The sequence below is a fragment of the Barbatula barbatula genome (assembly GCF_947034865.1).
Source record: "Barbatula barbatula genome assembly, chromosome: 21".
In the NCBI taxonomy this organism is placed as follows: Eukaryota; Metazoa; Chordata; class Actinopteri; order Cypriniformes; family Nemacheilidae; genus Barbatula; species Barbatula barbatula.
Window position 1 is genome coordinate 12,404,819 of NC_136784.1, and position 25,392 is coordinate 12,430,210.

General features: G+C 39.4%; 1 protein-coding gene across 1 annotated transcript in view; it reads right to left on the reverse strand.

Moving 5' to 3' along the window:
• Positions 1-25,392, reverse strand: part of atxn1a (ataxin 1a) — a 79,326-nt gene that overhangs the window by 13,053 nt on the left and 40,881 nt on the right. The window contains exon 3 of the mRNA XM_079485483.1: positions 11,505-11,607. The gene's annotated coding sequence lies outside the window, so the exon portion shown is untranslated. The remainder of the gene's footprint in view (positions 1-11,504; positions 11,608-25,392) is intronic.

The window sequence follows — 25,392 nt, forward strand, 5'->3', positions numbered from 1 at the left end:
CCAGTTTTCATTTTCTGCAAATAAATGCAAATAGAAACAATATTTTATTAAAAATTTGGTGGAAATACTGTTAGTAGTTCACAAAACGAAACAAATATGATCACTTTACCCAAACACATATAGAGTGCAAATTCTGAAAATAATGTTGAAATGGTTTTCTAATTATTTCCTTGGCTATACATAGTAAAATATCAAAACATTTGCTGAACAACTATAAGAGGCGAGGATGAGCAGAATTTTGTCAATGATGCTCATTTCAATTCTGTTCAAGTCTGCAGGGGCCGGCCTGTGAGTCAATATAATCCACAACTACATACGTCTCTATGGGATGTTGTGTTATGGAAAGTCTGAGCCAGTCAGAGGTCATCAGTGCTTTGAGCAGAGATACGGTTCATTAATGCAATTGAACTTTAAGAGCGGAGCATGACGGGCACGCAAGGAGTTCCTTTGTAAGGCGAGGGAGTGCGTGTTGTTTACAGAACCGCAGTCAACAAAACCAGATACACAGGGAGGTTTGTCTGTTGCCGTAGAAATAAATGAGCGATGCCCTCCATTTCTGGGCCTTTGGGTAATTCAATTAGTTTCCGTGCGTTTACGCTAAAGCTCCTGCAGTCACCTGAGAGATTGAGAAGAACTTAGTTTGGGAAGACCGACAGAAATAGTATAACAAAGACAAAAGCGATGGTGACATCACAAAGCGATGGTGATCACAAATGAACCGCAACCTTTATTGACCACCATCAAGGGGGCGGAAACTTTCAGTTGAATAAACACATACATAAACGTCTATGCAGTGGATGAAAGCATCGGTGCTACGCACACTTCACGCAACCAAGAGAGCTTGTGAAAAGTTCTCTTAAGTGTCTGACAGCACATCGATTTGAAACCTTATTCAAAGGAAACACCACAGGAAACCTCTTTTCCATTCGGTGGTATGGAACCAGATGTGTCCTTCACTCAGACACACACTGAATGGCTTCAGAGTGATATGCACTTGAATGGCAGCGAGCCTTTGATCGCACCTGCGCAGGAGGGAACGGACGTGACACTGTGTATTTCAGCTGTGGCTTTTCTCTCTCTGCTTCTGCCTCTCTGTGCAGCGAGGGATCGTCTCCAGAGACACGTCGTCAAGGAGACACATGAAAGGCTCTTTACATACGCATTACGCACACCCACTCGCGCATATGTGCATCACAGAGGTCTCCCACACAAGACTCGCAGCATGCGCGCTACATAAATGACTTTTATAGGAACAGTTCACTCGTAAATGTTAATTCTGTCATGATTATTGAAAACAGTCTCACTATTTATTCCATCTGTAATTCTGTACTGTTTCACAAGGTGGCTAATTCGTATGAATTTGTCAAATCTTATTCGCATGTTTTTGTATGATTTACTTTCACACCAGAGACGTGAGGTTTAGAGGTGGGATTAGGGGAGGGGCTTCAGTATTGCGTTGTTTTGTCCGATTCACGTCGCACGGATTAATACGAATTAGCTATGTGGCTTATAAAGTAGTTACACATTCCTGTAAGATCAAGTTGGATGTACACCCCCATGGGGCTATACAGACTCGTACAAATTTATCTTTATTTAACACAAAAGGAAATCATCATTGAAATCTATTCAGTATTTACATGCATGTAACTTTTGGTCGTTTTATCAATTTCTCATCGATAAATGTATCTATGTGTTCTGTGGGATGGAACCCATGACCTTTGCGCTGATAATGCAATGCTTTACCGGTTGGGCTACATGGACAAAAACGATGAACTTTTGTATAATGAAATTTGATGGGGACTGGAGTTATCAGCATAAAGAAAAATGTCAAAAAAGCGTTATGGAAGCGTTCCACAGGTGAAAAACACACTCAAGGGTATGAGTTTTCATTTTCGGGGAACCCTCTCCATCTCCCTCTGCAGCATCTTCTAATCGTGAGGTCCATTCTTCCCCTGGCCGTGTATCACGGTTATCTGGCTCTGAACACTAACAACCCAACAATGACTCATTAGCCGGTTGGATAGACAGATTGGCATGGGGAGAGCAGTGCAACAGTCATACCCAGCATGCCCAGCAGCGTTACATAGTGAAGCATTAACCCCATACTGTGCCCTGAGGTGAGAGCGATGGCTGCAGATTTGATGTGTTTTACGTAAAAAGCCTGCAGCAAGTCTGAGGGACCACAACACTTCAGTCAGAGCACAAGCGGTCGGCTCTTAGTTTGAGTGTTTCTAAGCACAGTGCTTCCCATAGGACAGACTTGTGGCGCCACTAACTAATTCCCATATTCGTGACGTCATCACGTCGTGTTAGTTCTTATTTGATTTTCTTCTTCTCTCTTATCCGTCACATCATACTGTATTTTTCAACGGGATGCCACCCGTCGACATCATCGGACAAAATCACAATACAGTACACCTACATTAAAGAGCGGCTATATGCTGTATGCCCTTTCCCGACAATGTGTTGCTGTATTACGAACGCTTCTTTGATTTTAAATGCAAGTGACTGTTGAATACGAGAGGCCGAGGGCTCGCGCACAGACATGGAGCTCAGTGCATGTGCATGCAAACATGGAAGATGAGGACACGCACGCGGCCACACTCACAAGTCAGGAAAGAGAGAAGACGCGTAAGCGCTGTTTATCCACTAGTGATTCGATCACAGATACAATAAATGGATAGAAAAGTGACGCCAAATAGACTTGGAAGACCATGAATATACATGGGCGGACCACCCAAGTAAATGCATTGTATGGGAAACGCTGTAGAATGTGTGTTAGTACACTGTACTTTCCTGAATGATCTCTCGATAACACTCATTTTGTCTTTCTGATAATAGAAGACCGTGGGAGGAGAGGGCTGGAATTTAACTTACGCCAGTCAGAAACTCTGTTCTGTGTCTATTTCTTTTTTTCTAAATTTCTCTGAGTCTGAGGATGGAGCTATCAATAAAAGTGAAGGAGGTCTGTGAGGAGGGCCTTATCAGAGAATGGGGGGATATAATAGTATATTATTATATAACTAATAATACTAATAATAATGAATCACGTCCAGAATAAAAGTTTGTGTTTACATAATATATGTCTGTAATGTATTACACATAAATACACATAAACACACGTATATATATATTTAGGAAATATTTACATGTAATTATTTATAAATGTTTATAATTTTTTTTATTTTAATAAGACTTAAACATGTGCGTGTATGTTTTCATCAATACAAAGTCAATATGCACAGAGATATATAACACAAAATGTTATTCTGGATGCGATTAATTGCGATTAATCGTTTGACAGATCTATTATTATTATTATTATTATTATTATTATTATATACAAAATTCATTTTCTGTAAGCTTTTCCTTTAAGGGCTGCATGACAATAAAAGTTGATTTAGTGCCAACTCACCACCCATATTAACACATCATCGCTGTCCTTCCGAAACCTGTTCAAATTCACAGTTTTTTTTTTAAGAGATGGAAAAAACACATTACTATTTAAATGGTTAAATGCTGTGACAAGTAGTTTGTAATACTTTTTAATTGGTTAGATATTAGCTAAAACCCAGTGACAAACATTAAGGGTGAATAATAATATTAATTTATGGCAAATAGATAAAAAACATGAAATATGGAGATACAAGGTTTTCGACAAGAGCGATAACTATCTGTGGTTTGATGCGATTTGTCGGAAAAAGACGTACTTGAAAATTAATCATGTAGAAAAGGTGTAAAAAATCCACCAATACACTCGAAATATCTGTTTTAACAGATAATAGATTTTCATATTCAACCCAAGAGAAAAAATAAGCTTATCCAGTTATCTTTAAAACGTTGCCTTGATGCCACAAGAATGACAGATGTTGATTTATCAAAGTAAACAACCATACTAATAAATATGTACAAATAGACATGACCTTGCCAAGCAATGGACTGCATCTGTTTTTCTGCACCAATACAAACACTGAATGACCTAAAAAGACAAAGAACTCGCTCTAAGGCGGTTTTTAATCCCATCAAAAAGTGCAGATAAAATGCACATAACTGCAGACTTGCGCTGGAGATAAAATGGCGTGTCTAAAATCAATTTCACGTGTCTACTGGCCCTTAGAGCAAAACAATCTTCAGTGCTTGGTGTCTTGCCCAAGCACCATTCAGCATGTCGCGATCCCTCCATTCACAAGTGCTCCCAAATCCTCTGCTATGTTAAGTGTGTATCAATGAGGGGATGAAAGTGCACGTGTGTATATGTGATGGATTACGCTGAAGCAAAGCAGCGCTAAGCCGCTCTATTACTCGATAATCCCACAGGAGTGTACACACACTCTCAGAACACGCTGATGTGCTGACAAACACAGAGTGCAGATACACACGTGGGAGATAAAAGGCAGAACAACAAGCACGCACATACTTAAATAGAAAATAGTAAATAGAAGGGACAGGGGCCGTTTTTAACACATGTAATCCATCCGTCCAAAACCTTCACTCATGACCGTTCACGACATAACCATTGATGGGAAAACATCCTAAACCAATGACACAATGCTCAAATAAATATTACAAAAGCCAAGAAGTCAGTGTATGGATGGAAACACTTTCAACGTGGACACACTTTAAGAAAGATCATCTAAAGATTTGTACACAACGGGACGATAATCGCAAATTCAATCCCTGACGTTTCAATCCCTGCAACTTTATGCTTCTAAAAACTCGCTTGTCACACAGAGGAAGAATTCATCTTGCTTCCTCTACGTCAATGTGTGCTTGGCAAAACCATGATCCGTTTCACCACTATACCGCAAGGGAAAGAAAACACGCATTGTAATTGTTTGTCCGTTTAGGGCTGCTGTACAAAACATGGCTGTATGTAGATATAAATAGTTTATTCTAAGGTATCACAAACATAACGGCTCATTACAAAGTTTTGTATATAATATTGCATTTCTGTCAATATATCCTCCTAAAAACCCTGTATTGTTCCTTTTAGCCGTGCCTCGGGCCTTTAACCAAACCATACATAAACACCTTTTCAATTTTGTGTTTAGGAAAACAATGTATTGGAAATGTACACACAGCTGGCGGGCTGTAGTGCTGTGCGAGTTCTCTGCTTCAACGCTCCTCTTCACAGTGTGAAACACACCTTTAGACCGCATGACACTGAAATGCAAACCATACTGATGGGATCAACTTACTGCTGCATCACGCAGAACCCAGAAATAAAGAGCATCACAGCTCAATAAGTGAACCTCAGACGTTATGCCTTGGTGCTAATACACAAATTGGCACCAAGGCACAATGTGACAGCCCGTTCAAAGCATTTCACGCAAGGTAGATCATGCTAGTCTAAAAATGGGACGACTGTGTTCGGTTTGGCCTCATTTGGTGCTGCAATGCCGACCAAACAAATAGACGCAAAGACACTGCTGTGATCCTTAACAACAGAAAGACTCATGCTTTGTGCAAACCAAATTTGGGACAAAACCAATAACTTACAATGGCCTCAAAAAGCATTTGGACGCTTTAGACATGTAATTTGGAACAACAAAAAATGTGTCATCTGTATACAAATGATTATTCACCTTTTCTCAGAACTCATCTCAGTTCAAAGTCAGTTCCCCTAATATTCACGAGGATGTCCTGACAGTCATCGCTCACGCCCGCTATATTTTATTCCGCACCTACCCGCTCCCGCTGAAAAGTCACTCTCTGTTCACCCGCTATCTGCTTAGAATGATTTCGTTCCAACCCGACGGATCCCGCTAAATTTAGATCACGTTTCCAGATCTCACATTTAGATTTCACCATAACATATAAAATACAGGTAAAAACATATCAGTTATTTCGTTTTGTATATATACAAAATTGCTCTTGAACTTTAATGTGAATACAGTAGACAAAATGTCACAGAGAAAAATAAATTGAATTCATTAAATACGCCATCGTTTACTCAAAATATAAGCAAAATATGAATAAACGAGACAAATAGGCTTATAGCTAATTTGAGCAAAATAGCATCCATGCAAGAAATGTCCTAATGACCGTCTCCCGAATGCTCTCTCTCTTCTCTAAGGTGCACTTGGCGACCTGCCCGCTCTGTCTGGGGACTGACACGAGTAAATTAAATTTATAACAGAGTAAGAACTGGATGCAGCACATGCATAACACAGTCCTCAGATCAGGCTTTACATGTGGTCAGTTAGAAGGATGTCGGGAGTGGGCACCCGTCCAAAGACCCGCTCCCGTCCAGAGTTTCCGAACGCTACAGTCTTTTATCCATTTTTTATTTTATCCCCGCACCGCAAGAATTCGTATCGGGTCCGGAGTCAGAATCTAGACTTCTACGCTGATGTAAAACAGACGGTGAGAAACGAGTGGGCTGACACGGCCCCCATGCGGACCACCTCTACTGTAAACAGCACAAAACATGATAGCATGGGAATCACACGAGCCAGTAGAAAGATTGAAGGACAGAATTTAAACTGCTTGTGTTACCCGATCTTTAATGTTAGTTGACCTAAGTTATTTTTACGCTATCTTTCGTCCCTGCGGTTTCTTAAACATGTGGACTGTGAAGCATGATATTGATTATTATTCATTATTCATAATCTGTTAAACAAAACTCTAACAAATATCAACTGTACACTCGATAGTTCAAATTGGGCTGTGCCGTTTGGTGAACCCGGGAATGAATGGAATAATAAAGCGCAACATTTCTCAGAATGTTAGTTTGCCATCTTAGTCACCATCCTTGACCCTGTTTTTAAAGGAAATTATGTTGAAAATAACCTCGGTGAACTTGTATGTTGAACAGTAAGCAGGCTGTCGGTTTTGTGCGGAGGCAAATTCGTGTAAAGGGACACCTCATCTGACTTGTGTGCCTGCATGTAGCGTCCCACCCTTGACCTCAAGGTCAATCTAAGTTCTACAGCACGCCCGCAACGGGTGGTCATCGGGTCACCTTTCACATGCAGCAACAAATCTCTCGCCTCTTGGAACTTGTTTGGAGGTATAATATAACATATAATTGGTTTTCTAAGAACAAGCTGAAACCATCCGGGCTCCTGTAGCCACCAACAATCTGGGTGAGGGTTAATGTAACATGTAACTAAAGAGTTGTAAGATAACATCAGCATTTACGTCTAGTGGGGTGGAATGTTAATCCTCTCGAAAACAAAACTTAAACGGTTTGTTTGAATAAAGGATCAAATGCATTTATTAATTGAAAGTAACATCTTTAAGCATCAGGTTCACCGTAGCTATAGGAGACAAAACTCCAGCTCTATCATGTTTGCTTGCTTTGCTCTGTTTTGTGCACACAACAAATATAGATGTGCAGCCAAATACACACAATATGTTTGTTCGCAATGCTCGGCATGAGTATCTAATATAGCCAGATGCCAAAATCTTTGGGAATTTGAGCTTTATGAGCATCAAACATTTAAGTATCAAATACAATATATATGAGCATACACATATATGTTAATATACATGTTAATATAATGTACTTTATATTGATTTTAAAAATAAAACTGTGTAAGCACACAAAAAACTACATTCACTTATAAGTATACCACATCACTAGTAAAGCAATTTTAGTGTGCTTACCACTCTAAAAGTATGCTTAAAATATACTTCAATTCAAAGGGATTCTCCACCCAAAAATACAAATTCTTTCATGAATTACTCCCACCAAAGTTATTCTAAATCTGAAAAAAAGGATTTGTTTAGTTTAACACAGTGAAAGATCATTGGAAGAATGCTTGTAACCAAACCGTCCATGGCCACCATTGACTACCAAAGTAGGAAACATTTAAATGGTGGTCAAAGGTGCCCTAGAAAGTTTGCTTTTCCAAATTTTCTGTTCAACAGGACAAAACTACACTACCTTTGCACCTCTCTGTCTCTTGTTCTTCCAATTGGAAACCTATCGAATGGCGAAACCAATAACACCGAAAGCCCTTCCCACAGTACGCAGAGGGCGCATAAGTCCAAGCCGACCCAGCAACTGAAAACAAATGTGTTGAGACAAATGTTTATGATAGCCTGTGGACATGTGTAACACCGGAGAGCACAGGAACCACGGCCTTCCACATAAAACCGTTTACCGCAGGAAGACTGGAATAAGTAGACGTCTGATACGTGCCCACATGCAAATCTTTTAAACTGAGAGAGAAAAGCATCCTCTTAGAGAGAGAACAGGTGCAGACAGACCTTTGTAGACGGGTGAAAACGTAGACGCGTGATTGTGAGGCGCTTTTGTGTTTTGCTAGTAATTTATTTATTCTCTCTCTCTTTCTAGAAAGCGCTCCGCTGAGATGGCGGTGTGAAAGGACACAGTTATAAGTGCCGAGCGGGAGAGGGACTCGGGCACAATGGAATGTCACTACGACTCCTGCCAAGAACTCTTTTCCCATGCGCCGGGAAGCCAAGACTTCCCCCGGCAGCCAAGAATAGCGCTGCTGTCCTCTCTCACTCACTGAAGTCTCTCACACACGTAAGGCAAACACAAAGCTGTGGCTTTTGCGGCACTGACATGTCAGAACTTCAAAACTATGATACTTTCAGGATGCACCGCTGAAGAAATGACTTGAAGCAGGAAGTCATCTGGCATTCAGAAGATCACAGACAACCGGCTGAATGCGTTTAGCATGCCGCACTTTGATCTTTTGGATAATGACATCACACCATATCTATGGACATCAATGCATTACATAGCGCTAAGACATCCATTTCTTGTTAAAGAATTTGCCTTTTGAGAAACAAACCAAAATGGGAATGTAAAGAACGTGTTGAGATGTGGCCGATAAAGCCCGGCAGCGGGGGTGTGATGTTTTGCTATGCTGCACCACGCACACTAAGAGGCCAGTGACCTTTTACTGGTGGAGAGCTTTTACTCTAAAAGCCTATGATTGGTTAAAGGAGCCATTGGCACAGTTGAGCCGTCTAAGCTGAAAAACAGAGTGAGTGACAGAGTGAAAGAGAAAGAGAGCTCATGAAAGAACTCATTTTTAAAAGACTGCATTGATTCTTATCAAAATGAGCTCAAATCAGGTCTTGGACAGACCTGCCTTCCATAAAGAAACCACATTGGCATTAAAGATCTTACAAATGCATATAAAAAGGTTTGAGGAATTAGAAAAATGTCAAAGAAACGTTATGATGGAAAAATGAATGAAATTATTTCACATTTCTAGGGCCTTATCGGGAGAGAAGTCTTGCAAATGTCTTTTTGTAGAAAATATCAGATGTTATCCCTTTCACTAAAGCACGATGCAAACGTTAGGAACCTTTTAAAACAAGCAAGGATAACATACATGGATCATTAGGTTTTGCAAACATGTGAAGTCCATGACCTACCAAGTGCACCCTTTCATATTTAAAAGTAAGAAATGTAGAAATCTTGTTTTAAAGGAGTAGCGCCACAGCGTTTCATGCCTTCTGACTTCTTAACAACGTTAAACGTGCTGGTTTCTCATGCTTGACATAGTTAACTTAAAACTAGTTGGATTGACGAGTAGGACGTAGTATTTATGTGCCCGATACGTTCATATAGGTTTCGGAAAGTTTTTACAAACATGAAATTCCCTTACATAACTTTTATTAGTCCCTTATTGGACAATTATCCTGGAAAAGCACGCCCACATGTCAACCAGGTGGAGCAAGAGAGAGAGAGCACTGCGTTTGCGAAGTTCAGCTGATAGATGAAGCGGGCCCAGCGGTAAAAGATGCCAGTCATGAACCGCACGCAGTAAGTGAAGTCATTTGTCTGTGTTTTGTTGGCAATCGGCACGTACGTGCAAAAGGTAAACAACACAAACGAATAGTGTAGTATTGCAGTAGTAATGCAGGGATAATGCGATTATGTATTGTGCGCTCGTGATGTAGTTACGCCCCCAGGGCTCGCCTGTTTTCGTATATATATATATATATATATATATATATATATATATATATATATATATATATATATATATATATATATACACAAAGTATGCAATACTACTGCATAAGTACTAGATTAAGATTTAAGATTGGCAGAAACTGTGTGTTAAACCCGCTTTAAACATTAAATTAATTTAAAATTAATTTTGAACTACTTTTAATTTAATTGAAATTATAAATATAAATAACTCATATTTAAATATTTAATTTAAAGCTTATTATTTTCTGCAACCATTTTTGCCTCTGTATTGTTGTCTTTGTTAAAAGCACTTTGAATTACCATTGTGTATGAAATGTGCTATATAAATAAACTTGCCTTGCCTTGCCTAAAAAAATCGAAGGTTAAATAACATTGACTTATTTTTAAGCAGATAAAAGTCCAATGACATCAAGGTGACGAAATCCGACCAATTCAATTTATATTTTGTTATTATTAACTGGTAATGTAATAATGTATTATTAAAGGGGTAATGTAAGGAGATTACAAGCTTTTGTTAATTTTCAACCAAAAAAGGACCAGCTTTAAAATACTTCTATAATTTATATTAAAGCAGAAATGTGTATACAAAATAAGAACGACCAGCAGGAGGCGCTCCTTGGCTCTATGCACAGAAGACAGGAACTAATGAATGGTATCTAAACACACATTAAATTGAAGCATGCAAGGGAGCCTTGTAGAGAATTTGCCTTCTTGACTTCTAAACTATAAACAACAGTAAACTGGAGTTTGGTATTTGTCTGTAATGCATTTCCACTATTGGGAAGACAAAACTCCTGTCAATACATGCCGCAGCAATCCTATGCATTAAAGTACGCATGCAACCGTATCGCATGCATAAGTATGACAGATTAAACCCGTGTGGTCCCAGATGGTTTTCGAGTGGCTCATCGGCTTTAACTAGTTAGCTTTTCCCGGAGCTGTTTTATGTGAAAGTGTGCCTTTCAAACCCAGCTGTGTTGTTTCGTAAACACATCTCTGTTGCCAGGCAGACCCGCATTATTGCTCCGCCAATCAGAGTTTAAGTTAGGACACCCTTCTTTTTACCACTGTGCTGCTGCAGATCGTGTCACGTCACGAGTAGTGAAATGCATTTGAATTAAAGGTGACGGCGATCTGTAAAAAAAGCTGTATATTGCATTTAATGCTTTTTTATACCTCGGTAACTTCAAGTTTAAGATCCCTTCTGAAACTCTCCAATAGACGCATGTGGCATCTGTTTCTTAAGGCTAAAATACACTACACAAACAAGACTTTTGCTCAGATTTTCAGTCTGGACTTGTTGCAGAAAGTCTGTGCCGGTCTGCAGGTTTGTTCAGTTAGTGTGTTTCTTCTTCTATCTAGGCTTCAAAAAGTCTGCAAGTGTATGACGTCTAGTTAAAAAATAAAATCTGTCCAGATTTGAAAAGTCTTGAAGTGTATTCCCGCCATTAGTCTTCATTTGCTCTAATACCAGTGCTGTCTTAAAACAATTGACAAATCAAAGAGATCCCTGAATATTTCACATATCGTGACCTCGGTTTTCTTTCCTATGTGAGTGAGTTCGGTGTCGTCATACCTCATTCAGCTCGTTCCTCTGGTGTTCAGTGTGTGTTGCAGCCCATTGAGGTGTTTACAAATCCCACACTGCTCGTAGTATCAGCGCAGGCCTCCAGCAACGCCTGAGGACACACACAAACCCACAAACACATCACTCAACGAAACAGATCCGGCAGCATGTACAGACACAGACACGATGCAGATTCCTAACCTCGTGGAGCGAAGACATGTTCCACGTGAATTTGAATGAAAGCCACACACAGGTGCGTTTGCCCTATTGACACTCTGTCACCTCGCAGCGCTCTCCCTTCAGGCGCACACAACAGACCGCTATGGAAACCGTGTAACAAGACAACACCGACGAGGTGCGGGTGTGTAGTAAGTGTGCTCTTGAAATGAACACGATCCTTCACACCTGATCTAGGGGTCGATATTTTGGTTTCTTTGCGATATTGCGATTGGCATAAAGAGGTAGGGCATTCCATCCTTTCTCGCGGGACCGCAGATCCCTGTGAAGCCAGAAGAACCAGAGATAACTCCACACAACACACAGTTTGCAGCAAGAGATCAGTGTATCATCTCCGGGGTCTCACGTGTGAGATAAACTGTTGCCTTCGGAGAGTTAGATAGCCGCAATTTATTTCCAAGTGACGCGTGTTGCAGCAAAGAAGCAAATCTGCATTCGTGCGATGGCTGCATTTTTGCAGCGCTTAACAAGTATACACTTCAACCATTTCGTACAATTCGTGCAAATGTAGAGTTCGTACAACTCTACAATTATACTCTGTACCACTTTGGCAACATTGTATTTTGGCAGACAAGCTAATAAAGTATCATTGACGAGAGCGAGAGAGGGAGGGAGAGAGAGAGAGACCAGACAGATGGTCGCAGCGGGTGGGTGCAGTAAAACTTGTGACAACAGCCATTAGTGCTTCGGGAGTCTAAGACCGAGGACAGATAACGGGACGTGTGAACATGTGAATGATGGAGAGAACGAGTGAGATTATTGAACGGTAGAAAACATTAAGACATAGGATCTATAGACACTGAACACAACATGTCTCCATGCACAACACATCGCTTTGCTTAGACCCCTCCGGTTGTGCGTCTGTTTCACACTTTAAGTGTCAAATAAATATGCTGTTTACAAAACCTTTCCTTAGATGTTTCATGAAAAGTCGTTTAAAGATGACAGCAAATATGAAGTGTGGGACATTCCCATGACTCTAGTTTGCACTTTACAGAGCTTGAGGCGTTAACAGAGGACAAAAACGTGAAGAACTCTGCACACAGATTCTCTGTTCATTTAACCGAGACTATATGACTGCGAAAATATTAAACAATAGTATCGAAGCACCCAAAAAATTCTCATCCTGTATGAATTACCATGAAATAAATGAAGGTCCAAAATGAGATAACTCTGTTTTTAACTTTTCTTTTTATTGTGCATTCCAATTAATATCAATTGCATCTGCAGTTGGTTTGTTTTGATTTGAGCCATAATAACAACAAATACAGCTTACTAACACAATAAAAACATTTTATTTAAAAATGTATGCGTTTGGGAATGGCATCCCGCAACAAAAGAGACACAAACAATACATCAAAAGCATGTATTATCAGTCGCTTGCGTTTTCTTGGAGTTGTGCTGGGTAGCCCCGACCCACCGTCAAATGTCATTGGTCCACATGACCGAACGATGCATTTGAAACATTCTGATTGGATGTTTTTGTGTGGTGTCACGCAGCATTTTTGCTTTTGCTTTTTACTCATTATTTTTCATCATTATTGGAAAATAACCTTTGTGCATAACGGATTTGCAAGCACAAGCACATCTGTGTTACAGTGAGAAAATGATTACACCGGTTCTGTTTATCAATAGGTAACCAATTACGAGACTAATTCCTGGAATTTCCAGAAGTTCGAGTTTGATTAAAACACAACCTCACAGCTTGTTCGTATTGGTTTGCATTAGTCGTTTAAGTGTCAGTAAAACTGTAAAAACACCATAAACAGGTGTACAGATGCTTCAAATCTTTATTTTTGGATGCATCATGTGACTTCAGCTGGGAACGCATGTCTTAAACGGCAATAGCGCAACCTTTGCAAGCTCACTCTTATACTGAAACTGTCACGGTTTGTGAGGAGAACCCAATTGCAGGCAGCGAAACGGGGATGAAGGGGTTAACAAGGACTTTAATGACTAATAATAACAGAAAACAAAAACCCACGAGGGGGTAACAAAACAGTAGACAACAACAAACACAATAAACTGATAAACTGATAAACTGACACTCAAGAACTCAACTAAACTTAAGTATCTTCTAGGACAACACTTCTAGGACAATATACAAGGCTTCTTATGACGGCGTAACAAGTACAAGCTAACAAGTACATCCAAGGTACACGTACAACGAACCAGCACAAGACAATAGACAAGAGGGCATTAAATAGGGAGACTAACAAAGGAGATAACAATGGGCAGGTGTGGGTAATGTGACACAGGAGGAAAGCAATACTAGGAACGAGAGGGGCGGGGCCAAATGACGAGACAGGAGAGAACGCATATTATGTCCTGATTGACAATAATATGTTTCTCTCCACATAAAACACATGGGTCTGTCATGATTCTGCCCCTAGACCAGAAAATCAAGACAAGAGCAGGCAGAATCATGACAGAAACGCTTGGCTGGCACTGCCAGCGTCCTTTAAATATTTCCCTGAATGTGACTTCCCCTGAAGTTACCATCAACTTATCCGCAGTTTCTGTGTAGGGTAAACAAGACTGCCCGAGGGTTCAGGTAAGTGTTTAAGCACGAGTAGAAAAAAAACGTAAGTATACATCTATACATTGACAACTATAGACATTGAGCAACAAAATAACAGATTATGCGCAAGTCTGACGTATCAAAATAAAACATGTCAACTTCAATCCAGAAACCGATATGGCAACTGTCTTTTCATTTTGAATTTCATGCTCACTTCTTGCGCATTCCCAGGCTCCAAACTGACGTTTTTGCGTAACATGTCAGAACCCATCGTCGGACGTTTAAGGATCAATTCATTACAATGGAAGGAAGCGGCGTCAAGCTGTCCATCTTTTATACAGTCTGTGGTAGTGGCACTTAGGAACACCAAATCAATGTCTTATAAACCACAAAGAAAACCATAGTGGTGGCACGTTGTTTGATAAAAATGTAAAACTATGGTTAGTTGTACCCATTGTAAAAAAAGGATGTGATTATGTGTCTTATAGCAGGGTCAGGTACGTCACGTGAGGTATCGGTCTTTGGTAACAGTGTATCTTTACGAGTACAAATACACAACCTTGGTATCGAGACAGATACGGATCCTTAGTTCTTCCTATAAAGAAACGTCACTCTCAGCAACAAGCACTGATCTGCATTTTTCTATCAAACTTGAGGAACAGTTTTTATAACCAGAACTGCAGAACACACACACACACACACACACACAGAACCCATATGTGTGTGCGTTACACAAGAGTGCAGCGTGTAAGGTTCCCATGGGCAGATATAGGACAAACAGTAAGTCAATACCATCAGTGTAGCAGAGCTTGCTAAGCAAAGAAACACAGAGAACAGAGGAAGAAAGGAAGAGTAAAGAGAGAGGAGGATGTAGGTGACAGATTCATATACTGAAGCAAGGTTTAGGGGTCAACAGCCCAACTACAAAAAACTTGTAAATGATCGACTGGTGGAGTTTCCTTCCAGAACAGTATGTGTATGTGTGAAAACGGTGACAAATCAGAGTCACCTGTTGCACAAACATTAGTATGATGATGATGATGTTCATCATATATTAGTAGCTTAATACGAATAATAGTTCCTTACAACCTAACATGCATTTCAAAACTGTAAGCATAGATAAATGAATGATACTACATATACAGAGGTGAAAGCAAGAAAATGTCTTGATAGAAGCTTGTCTGTCAAACTGACAGGTTAAAATTTTACCTCTATAAACTCAGGTTCACCCAAAAATTCTTCCCTCATGCTCCAGATGAAAAACAAATAAGTTCATAGTTTAAAGTGGCACCATCTTTTTATAGCACCAAAAAGCACATCCATCCATCCATCCATCCATCCATCATTAAGGTAATGCTAATAACTCTGGCGCGTTCATAAAAAGATCAGCATATTTTTGAGCGTATTAAATCTGTAAACCAAACCTAGTTTACAATAAAGTCGATATGTTGAAATCTCATTGGTTCTCGCTTTTCTCATCATTGTTGTGTTTTATTTCCTCGGAAGAACTAACAGAGATACCATGAGAAACTTAGCAAATGAATTTTCGTATGTTGGTAAATCACACATTATCTTACTGCTTTGGAAGAAACGGAAAACAAGCTTATCTGACTGTTCTGTGTGATCTTTCTATCTCACATCTGAATCCATTAAAACAGTGTTTCGCCATCCGCACAAGATATAAATATGCACGATGCCCCATACACCCACACCTCAGTTGTCATAACGTTCACCATATGTCTGTGCACGCAACGCACACGGAGTCTTTATGACCTTTTACGTCTGCAGATGGTGAACCAACGCCATCTCTTTTCTCACCAGACAAAAAAAAAACAAGATGAAACGGCTCGCCGGAATCCAGCAGGTGCGTGTGTGCATTAGAGGACAGCAGGTTGAAAGATTTCCTTCCAGCACGCACACACGCAGTCCTGCAGTGAGCATGCTCGGTGGCTCGAATCATTCAAGGTCAGCGCTGTCACTGCGTGAGTGAGATTCAGATGATGATGACATCATTACTACAGCAGCAGCTCCGATCAATAGGCAAGGAGCACTGAGTTCATCGCGGCCAACACCAGATGGCTGGATCCACCCAATGAGAAACAACACACGTGTGTGTGTGTGTCTGCCTCTCAGACACACACACATCCCAAAAGCGCCCATCTACGGGAAATTCCCTCACACGCACACTGAAGCTGATGTAAGCAGGACAGGCAAATGTGTTTATCTCTGATCTCCAGCGTTTTAAGTGCAGCGAGTCGCTGTGTTTTTAATGATGAGGAATGGCTGTACACGGCCTCTGTGCTTAGAGACGCTGTTTCCACAGCAATATTATGGTCTATTCATTCTATCATTTAATATAATGAGACCGGACGAGCTTATTCAGTCAGGGAAAAAGCAATATTTATACACAGGCCAGTGACTCACGTTGAAGGATGGATTTGGTTACGTATCATATAAATGGGCTCTTACATATTCGAGCAATTTCTAACAGCATGCTTTCCAGTCCACTGTATTTTATTGGGGGGAAAATATCGACAAACATCGATTTCTTAAATGCTTCGGAGTCAAACCCATTGTTTTATTATGGGAAAAGTGTGGCGACCGTGTTATTTTGACACATTGTTATCATTTTTATTACCACAGTTTAAATACAAATATCACAGTTAAGCTGTGGGTTACTATACGGAGTACATGGTTCATTTTGGGGTTACTATGATTTTACTACAGAGGTCAATTTTAATAAAGAAAATGTAATGATCTGTTGATAAATATATTATAAATGATGTAGTTAAATTACGATTATATGAGCGATCATAAAGGATCCAAAAACTTTCATTCACCCTCATGTTGTTTTAACTTGCCTATGTACTGTATTCTTCTGTGGAATACAAAATCATATATTTTGAGAAATGCTATATTTTCTGTTCATAAGATGAAAGTAAATTGGGGTTATGTCGATTGTTCACCAACATTCTTCAAAATATCAAAAGCTCATTTAAATTATTCTATATAAAATAATCCATCTTTAAAATATTCAGACAGCTTACCTAAATCTTCAGCTCACATTTGTTGAAAGGCACATTACGAGATTCATCACAAATGCAATTCACCTACGGTGACCCCAGACGATCCGGAGAATGTATAAGTGCAGGTGAACATTGATACCTCAGCTGTAGATACCAGCACAAATAAATCATGGCAAGAGCAATCTTGTCATTTACAATCACAAAGCCTGTCATTCAACCTACAATCACCATTCAATACCTCCCTTTTGTACTGAACTACTGGAGAGGTAAAGCAAGAGCTGGAGGGGAGGATCACTTTTACACACACACACACACACACACACACACACACACACACACACAGTGCAGACAATACCACACCAACACACCCAAACTCATTTACAACTGCACAAAAAGCCACTCAGAGCTCTTCGTCCCACTGCAAGTAGTAAAACTCAATCCCTGACAGTCTCATTAAGGGCCGGTCTGCCCGTCTTTGGGTCATTGTGAGGGATTGATGGACAGATAGCTTTGTGCTTCCTGCATTTCTCCTGCCTGTCTTAACATATCGGCTGCGCTGGGACAAACGCATCAGTAAGTGGATAGTGCGAGGGCCAGGTACTTCTCTCAGGTTACCGTGCCGTGCCCGAGACTGACCTCATTCCGTTCTGTCTCTCTTTGCTATTCTGTTCTGAGGATCTCATTGGTTGATATTCTCTGCCACGCTAACTGACAGCATTGTCAACCAATTATATTGTGACATTTATTATTTATATATATATATATATATATATATATATATACACATGTGGCAGACTCTTTTATTCAAAGTGACTTAAAATGCATTAAAGAAATACTTTTATAATGTGTGTTCCTTGGGAATCGAACACATGACCTTTGTGCTTCTTATGAAATTCTTTACCAATTGCAACAGGAACATTTGCATAACACAATGTGTGTGTGTGCTTTCCTTTGGGTCTGGGATTTATATACGGTGTCTCTCACAAGCTCTTTTTAACAAAAGCTATACAAGTAAGAGTTTGTTCTGCTGAACACAAAGAAAGATTTTTGAAGAATATTTGTACCCCAAAAGTTCTGGGGCACCATTGACTATCATTGTAGGGGGAAAATACTGTACTATAGTAGTCAGCAGTGCCCCAGAACTGTTTGGTAACAAACATTCTTCCAAATATCTTTCTTTGTGTTCAACAGAACAGCTTCAGAGAGAGTAAATCGTGATTTTTGGGTAAACTCTCCCATAAAGAAATTGCATGCAGTTGTTTTTCACGTCATAGTCAGAAGTGTGCTTATTTCAATGTTGAAATGTAACCCAGCTTCATATAAAAATCTAACTACAGGTAAGCGATTTCTAGATTGATTTCTCTGAAGTGTGAACATTGGAATGCTGTTTTTGTTTGAACATCCTCACACAATAACATTGGCTCTGTTTGTCAGCCAATGGTAGACAGGAAAGCATATGCAGTTCTGTTTGGTGATGCTCATGATGCCATACTTCAGCTTTGCACTGTCCCTATTAATCACTTTGTTTGTGGGAAAACATCAGAACTGAATGAAATGATTCAATCTCTGCGATTCTGTGATTTACTGTTAAACACAACAATGGCGCAAAACATAAAAATAGGCACAACTCGAAACTGAAAGTCTGTTTATCTGAAGAACGAGAGGATATTCAAATGAATCAAGAACCCAAGCAACCACGCTTGATATGCGTAGGCTTTTTAAATGTGTGTGTGCATGCAAGATTGTGTATTTATACATGATCATGACTGCACACTTTGAGAACACGTCCAATTATTAACTCGCCCGAGCAATTCACACAAATCACACAGACAGACTCAAACCAGACGGGCACTTGCAGAGGCAAAGAGAGACAGATGGATAAGAAAAAAGAATCTGTCTGCAAAAACAAGAATAAAAGCTAGAGATACACAGGCAGATGGATAGATAAGGCAAAAGCCAGTGAGTGAACAGACGCGGGCGAGATGAATATAAAAGACAAAAAGAGTAAGAAGCAGAGCAAGTAAGAAAAGATGGCAGAGGGTATTTCTGAAGATCTTCAAACGCCGGAGAATCTTGCTGGGGGGTCTGTAGGAGCATTTATAGAGACCTCTGCTCTCGCGGACCCCCTACTGCGAGACAAGCCTGAAAGCAAACCATACAAGCCTTTCTGCTGACAAAAAAGTCTTACTTATACATAATTGACAGTATATAAGGGCTTTGCAGATTAATATTCAGTAACTTCATATAGTTTATATCCTCAGGATATTGAAGGAGGATCATGCAGAAATTTTAATTCTGTCATCAATTATTCATCCTCATGTTGTTTCAACGATGTATGATTTTATAATACATTAAAGACATCACAACGTATACAAATGACTCTAGTCCCTATTCGAATAAACGCTTTATTTTGTTAGTTTTGGATAAACTATTTCTTTAAAAAAAATATGATACAGAAAACTGACTAGATTTTATCTTTGTACATACAGTAGAAACTATTTTAATGAAAGAGCATGCTTGCTGTGAATTTATACTGTAACTGTTTTATATTGTGTATTTAAATATAAGGGATAGTTCACATAAAAAAATGAAAATTCTGTCATCATTTACATGTCTTCTTGTCATTTCAAACCTGCATGACTTTCTTTCTTCCGCAGAACACAAAATAAGATATTTTGAACAATGTTGGAGACGGAAAACTGTTAGTCCCCATTACTTTTGTGTCCATAAAACAGAAGTCAATCGGGACCTAATTTTTCTATAAAACCCTCTTTTGTGTTGTGCAAGAGAAAGAAATTCACGGAGGTTTAAAATGACAACAGGGTAAGTGAATAATGACAGAATTTTCATTTTAAAGGTGAACTATTCTTACATTTTTTTATATTTTATATTGTTATTGTACTGCTTTATCCTTTTTCATATTTTAATACATATTTCATTGCCTTTGTCATTTGTTGTCGTTCTCAAGAGGAACGGACAAAGAATCTCATTGTGCCATGGACAGATGACATAGGTCTCAAATCTTGTCTGATGTGAATACCTATTTTGGTCACAAGGTGGCACTGTATTTCACATCTACTGTATGTTCTCTATGGAGAAAAAAACTGCTCTAGGACCTGCATGCATATTCACACATTTACAATGTAAATATATTCTTGCACTGACTGTACATTAACAGATTTTACTCCGCTCAATGTGAGCATCATAAATTATTTAATCAGATCTAACATACAATGGAATGACAAGTGAATAGATAACCACCTATATTGTAATATACAGATCTACACATCACAATATCGCACATAATTTACAGTTTGACAAACTATTTCACAAAAGTCAAATAACTGATCCGATGGGATGCCAACATAGACCAGAGGAATTCACCGTGGGAAGAACCTGGAGTATGACGATAACTGGGTGTGGTGAGGATAACATATGGTCTCGGTTTGTGTTTGAACAAGTGGTGCTGAGCCTGAGAGCTTTCAAAACAGCCGTCATCAACTTTTTATAGGTTTTGTTGTACATATGGTTGTTTCTAATCTAGCGCAGAACACCCTCCCTCAACACAATGTCCCAAGCAGGCACAATGCGACAGGTTTCCACTTTAAAAGCCAAAATGCGGCACAATCTCAGCCAATCAAATCACAGGTGATGCCTAATATATGAGATGCACAGATACATCGACTAATAATCGGTATCAGTCGATAGTTTAAAGAGCCGATGATCAGGACCGTTATATCCTGTCAATCAAAACAGGACAGGAAAATGCAATGAATATTTGCTCTGTAATGTTACGACACATCAGCCGTTTAATGTTTATAGTCATTATATGAATTAATAACATTCAGAAAGTGGTGAAATAATCAATATCGGTATCGTCAGATATCGCTCCAAATAATCGGCTATTGGTTTCGTGGAGAAATTTAGTATCAGGGCATCAGCGCATCTCTACTTAATATACATTTATATGGATTTTGGACCAATGCTACAAAAATAGAAACAAGCAACCAATGCACAGAAACTCAAAGTAACACAAGATTTTTTTTCCCACTGTCGGCTTTATCGCAACACGTCTGGTGTAATAACAAACGCTTCTTCGCTTTCTGTAATCACAAATCCAGTTTGCACGCAAATAAATTCAAGTGGCTGGGTGGGTGGTTGTTTTTCCTACATCTGTAAAATATGCTAAACACCACGAAACCAGATTAAACACCCCCGGGTCATGAAAGTGAGCAACGACAAAACAACAGAGCAGTCAGGCCAACCAAATAGAGGGAAACCCCCGGGCATACTGTATGAAAGCTCCAGCTTAGCCTTCGACAGAATGTGACATCACGTTGTGAACGAGGCATGAAAGTATGACATTTTTACAAGCAGCTTTTAGGGCGTCCCACAGCCTGGTGCTGTGAGGAGAACAGACTAGCGGGCGTATATTGCCTACATTACATGGCACGCTTGGCAAACCCTCAGCCATTATTTGACACATTCCCGTAATGACATCTCATGCCTTATTACCTCTCTTTTCCCAAAACCTCTCTCTCTCTTTTTCCTCTCGCAGACTTATAACAGCATGTCTATTTTTAAACAAACTGCACGTTACAGAACCTGCGTGAACACGCGTCACAGGTCTCCGTTTAACTGGGTTACTTGTCTCTCGGAGCACTCAAGTGAACTCAAAATCACCCCTCGAAACGCCCTGAAGACATGCGTGTTTGGATGAGTCGTACGTGTCGCTTTAAGAGCGACGTGGTGTTCATCAAGGCAACCGCACGCCTTGGCTCTATTTATAACCTCTGTCTTTGAGGTCTCCATTACATTTGCATGGGAGCCGTGCATTTACCTCCCTCTCATCACATTTACATACGCCGCGTGGTTTTCCTGCTGCGGGTAACCATTCCGCCAGCTTTACTGATGTGTGTATGCATGCATGTGAGTAAATTGCGTGTTATGTGGCAGTCACTATCACAGCAGCGCTCCTGACTCTCATGGTGTCGTGTGTGACATCGGGTGTGATGCAAATCATGGTTCATGACTGTGACTAGAAAGCCATTTTGGATGTTGTTTCAAAGCGAGACCAGCCTTCTATATACATCCTGACCAAAAGATACATGAACAGAAAACAACAACATTTTTATCAATGGGTGACAATGGAGTTCGAAAAATGAAACTGTTCAAGAAGTGTCATGACAAGTTTAACCAAGTGACACTTCTCGGTTTATTTTGAATGTTATAAGCAATAATCTACATGCACTCTTTTGTTTGTGAATGTGTCCATGAAGTTCAATTGGGGTCACAAAAGTGCGCATGCGCAGAAACGATTGTTAAGATGAAACTATAGCGGTTCATGGGAGACTACATATTTTCTGCATTCTAGTGCTAAGTGTTTTTCTTGCATTTTAGTCAAATGTTTTGAAATTTGATGCAAAGGTACAAAGTAAAGTGTTATAAACGTACGTACATAAAACATTTTTATGAAAGAATAAATAACTTTGTAGGATTTACGATGCTGATGAACGGGTCATCTCAGGCTTGTGAAAAAGGTCCACAATAAGCGACCTATAGTTGGGTTTCTGTTCCTGCACTCTCGCAACCATATCCGCAATCACAATGTGCATGTGTTTGTCAGTAACTGCGTTTGTGGCTTTGTTTCTCATTACTATGGTGTGTGGTGTGTACTCAAGAGAGTCCGACCGAATGAGTGTTTATGATGAGTCATTTCTTGACTCTTCTTGGGGGGGGGGTTACTCGCATTCACTAAACCAGCGTGCGAGTGCAGCGAGTGCATAGCACGTTTCAATTTGCACCCGTATCAGTGGCCATGTTTAAGTAAAAGAGGTCAGATCTGTAGCCGTTCCACACGTTTCGGGTAAATGCGGTCCCAACAAGAGAACAGCTCTGATACAGGGTTTTGAAGATACGGGCACAAGATCAAATAAAAGCATGCAAAGCAGCTGCCAAGAACTGTAACATCAGATCCACTCGCTCAAGAGGAACATCCTACTAACGCGAATCAACACGCATGTGTTGCACCTTACGTTTTGTGATGAAAAGATAATCACAGAGATACAGCGATACATATAGACGGTTTCAGCCCACAACAAAGCAACAAAAACAAACGTTTTCTGGCCCCAACTTAACTTCCGGTAGACCTCCACAAATAAATCAATAACTGTTGAGTTGTTTTAATTTAATACAATTCATATTTATATAAATTAAATATATATATATATATATATATATATATATATATTGTATTATAACCAAACACAAAGGACATACAATACAATACAAATACAACCAAATTTAGGACCAGGCGCGTGTGTCTGTCTATAGCATCATGGAATCACAAAATAATCTAGTTCATAACTGCTATCAAGCCAAAAAGACTTTAAACAACTTAAGACCAACAATTAAAGATATTGCAAACTAGTAAATACTAAAATACGAACTGTTTGTGTTATGGATATGAATGATGGCTCGTACCCATTGTTGAGGGCACATGCTTTTATTTTAGCAGGGCAGAGAATAATATCCCACAGTTTTGCATCACAGGAGGGACCTGCCGGATTATTCCAACCTATTATTAAGAAACGTGTGGTCAAGCTGAGTATCTAGCTAGCGCTCCCTGCCACAAACACAAGGTAGAGGTCATTAGCAGTGATAGCCATCGACGTGGGCCAATCCTTTCGCCCGATCAACCTTGACTTGCCGCCCAGCTGGTTTTACAGCTCTTTCTGTGGGCAGCGAAACATAGCAGCCTTCAGCTCGCTTGTCAAATTTAAAACCATCAAAGGGCCTTTGTATATAGCAGGCTTAGCATTTCTGCTGGACCAGGAAAATGAAACAAAATGGTTTCACAAAACGTGAGTGTAAAAGGCTGAGTCAACCGCAGCTGCAGCCGATGCTATTTATCCCCAACATAGGTGCATGCACACAAGAACAGATGCTTGGTAGTCGAGTACACACTTACATTTACTGATGCAGCATGAAAAAGGATTTTCCCTGCACACTGAAAATTGAATATGCTATTGTTTTAGTTGAAATATAAAAAATCCTTACACACAAAACACACTCTTGAGCAAAACTGTGTAAGATATTTGTCCATATTACTTAACCTTTATATGTTCAGCATTTTAAAAAGATGACCGGGGTGTCTTCCACTACGAAAATAAAAATATATGGGAATATACAAACAAAAACACAGTACATTAAATATAATCTAATACATTTCTATATATCGGAAAGCAAGTGCCTTTATTTTTCACGATTTAATTTACAAAATTGATGATGTATTATTCAATACACAAAGTATATTATTCTGTTTATTTTCAATAACAGCTGCGGAAAATATTGAGAGACCATTCAAAGTGTCAACATCTCTAGATGTATTGTGGCCCTTAAAGTCCAGTGTCTGTTGAATTTCCACAAAACCAAACCTCAGGAGTGACATCGGGTCACCCAACAGCAATGCGAAAGACAGACAGCATGATAAAACACATGAAAACTGTGATAAAAGTCACAGGTTATCGCATACACAAAGTGATGTATTTATTATTAAAACATTTTTTATTATTTTTAACTTTTCCTAAATACATGTTCAAATATTACTGTTGTATTCCTTAAAAGTGGAAGAACCTGTTTTCTTTGCAGTATTTGAGGTCGGCAAATAGGAGCAATATTTCTATTGGAAATTTGGGAGAAATATTGTTTGTAGTTTACAGAATGAAGCAAAATGATCATTTTACCTGAACACGATGCTATACATAGTACCTTAAAAAAACTAAAATCATTTTAAAATGCTCTCTTAATTCTTTCCGATGCAGTATATATTGAAGATGTATTATATTGACAGTTAATAAATAGAAAAGTATCTGACCATGTTACTTTGGGGATTACAAAATGGCAAGAGTCCATAATATTCTAGGTCCCTTACATATACTGTTCAATCTATGGGATTATTTTGTCACCTATTAATTTGTTTTAAGCATAAACAAGTTCTCCCATGCTAGCAGGCACTTAAGCAGTTGCGGACACGCACGCACGTTGAACTTCTCAGAAGAATCCGGCACTCATCTGCTAACAATTTGGTGTGGTCACAGTCTGTACTAAAAAC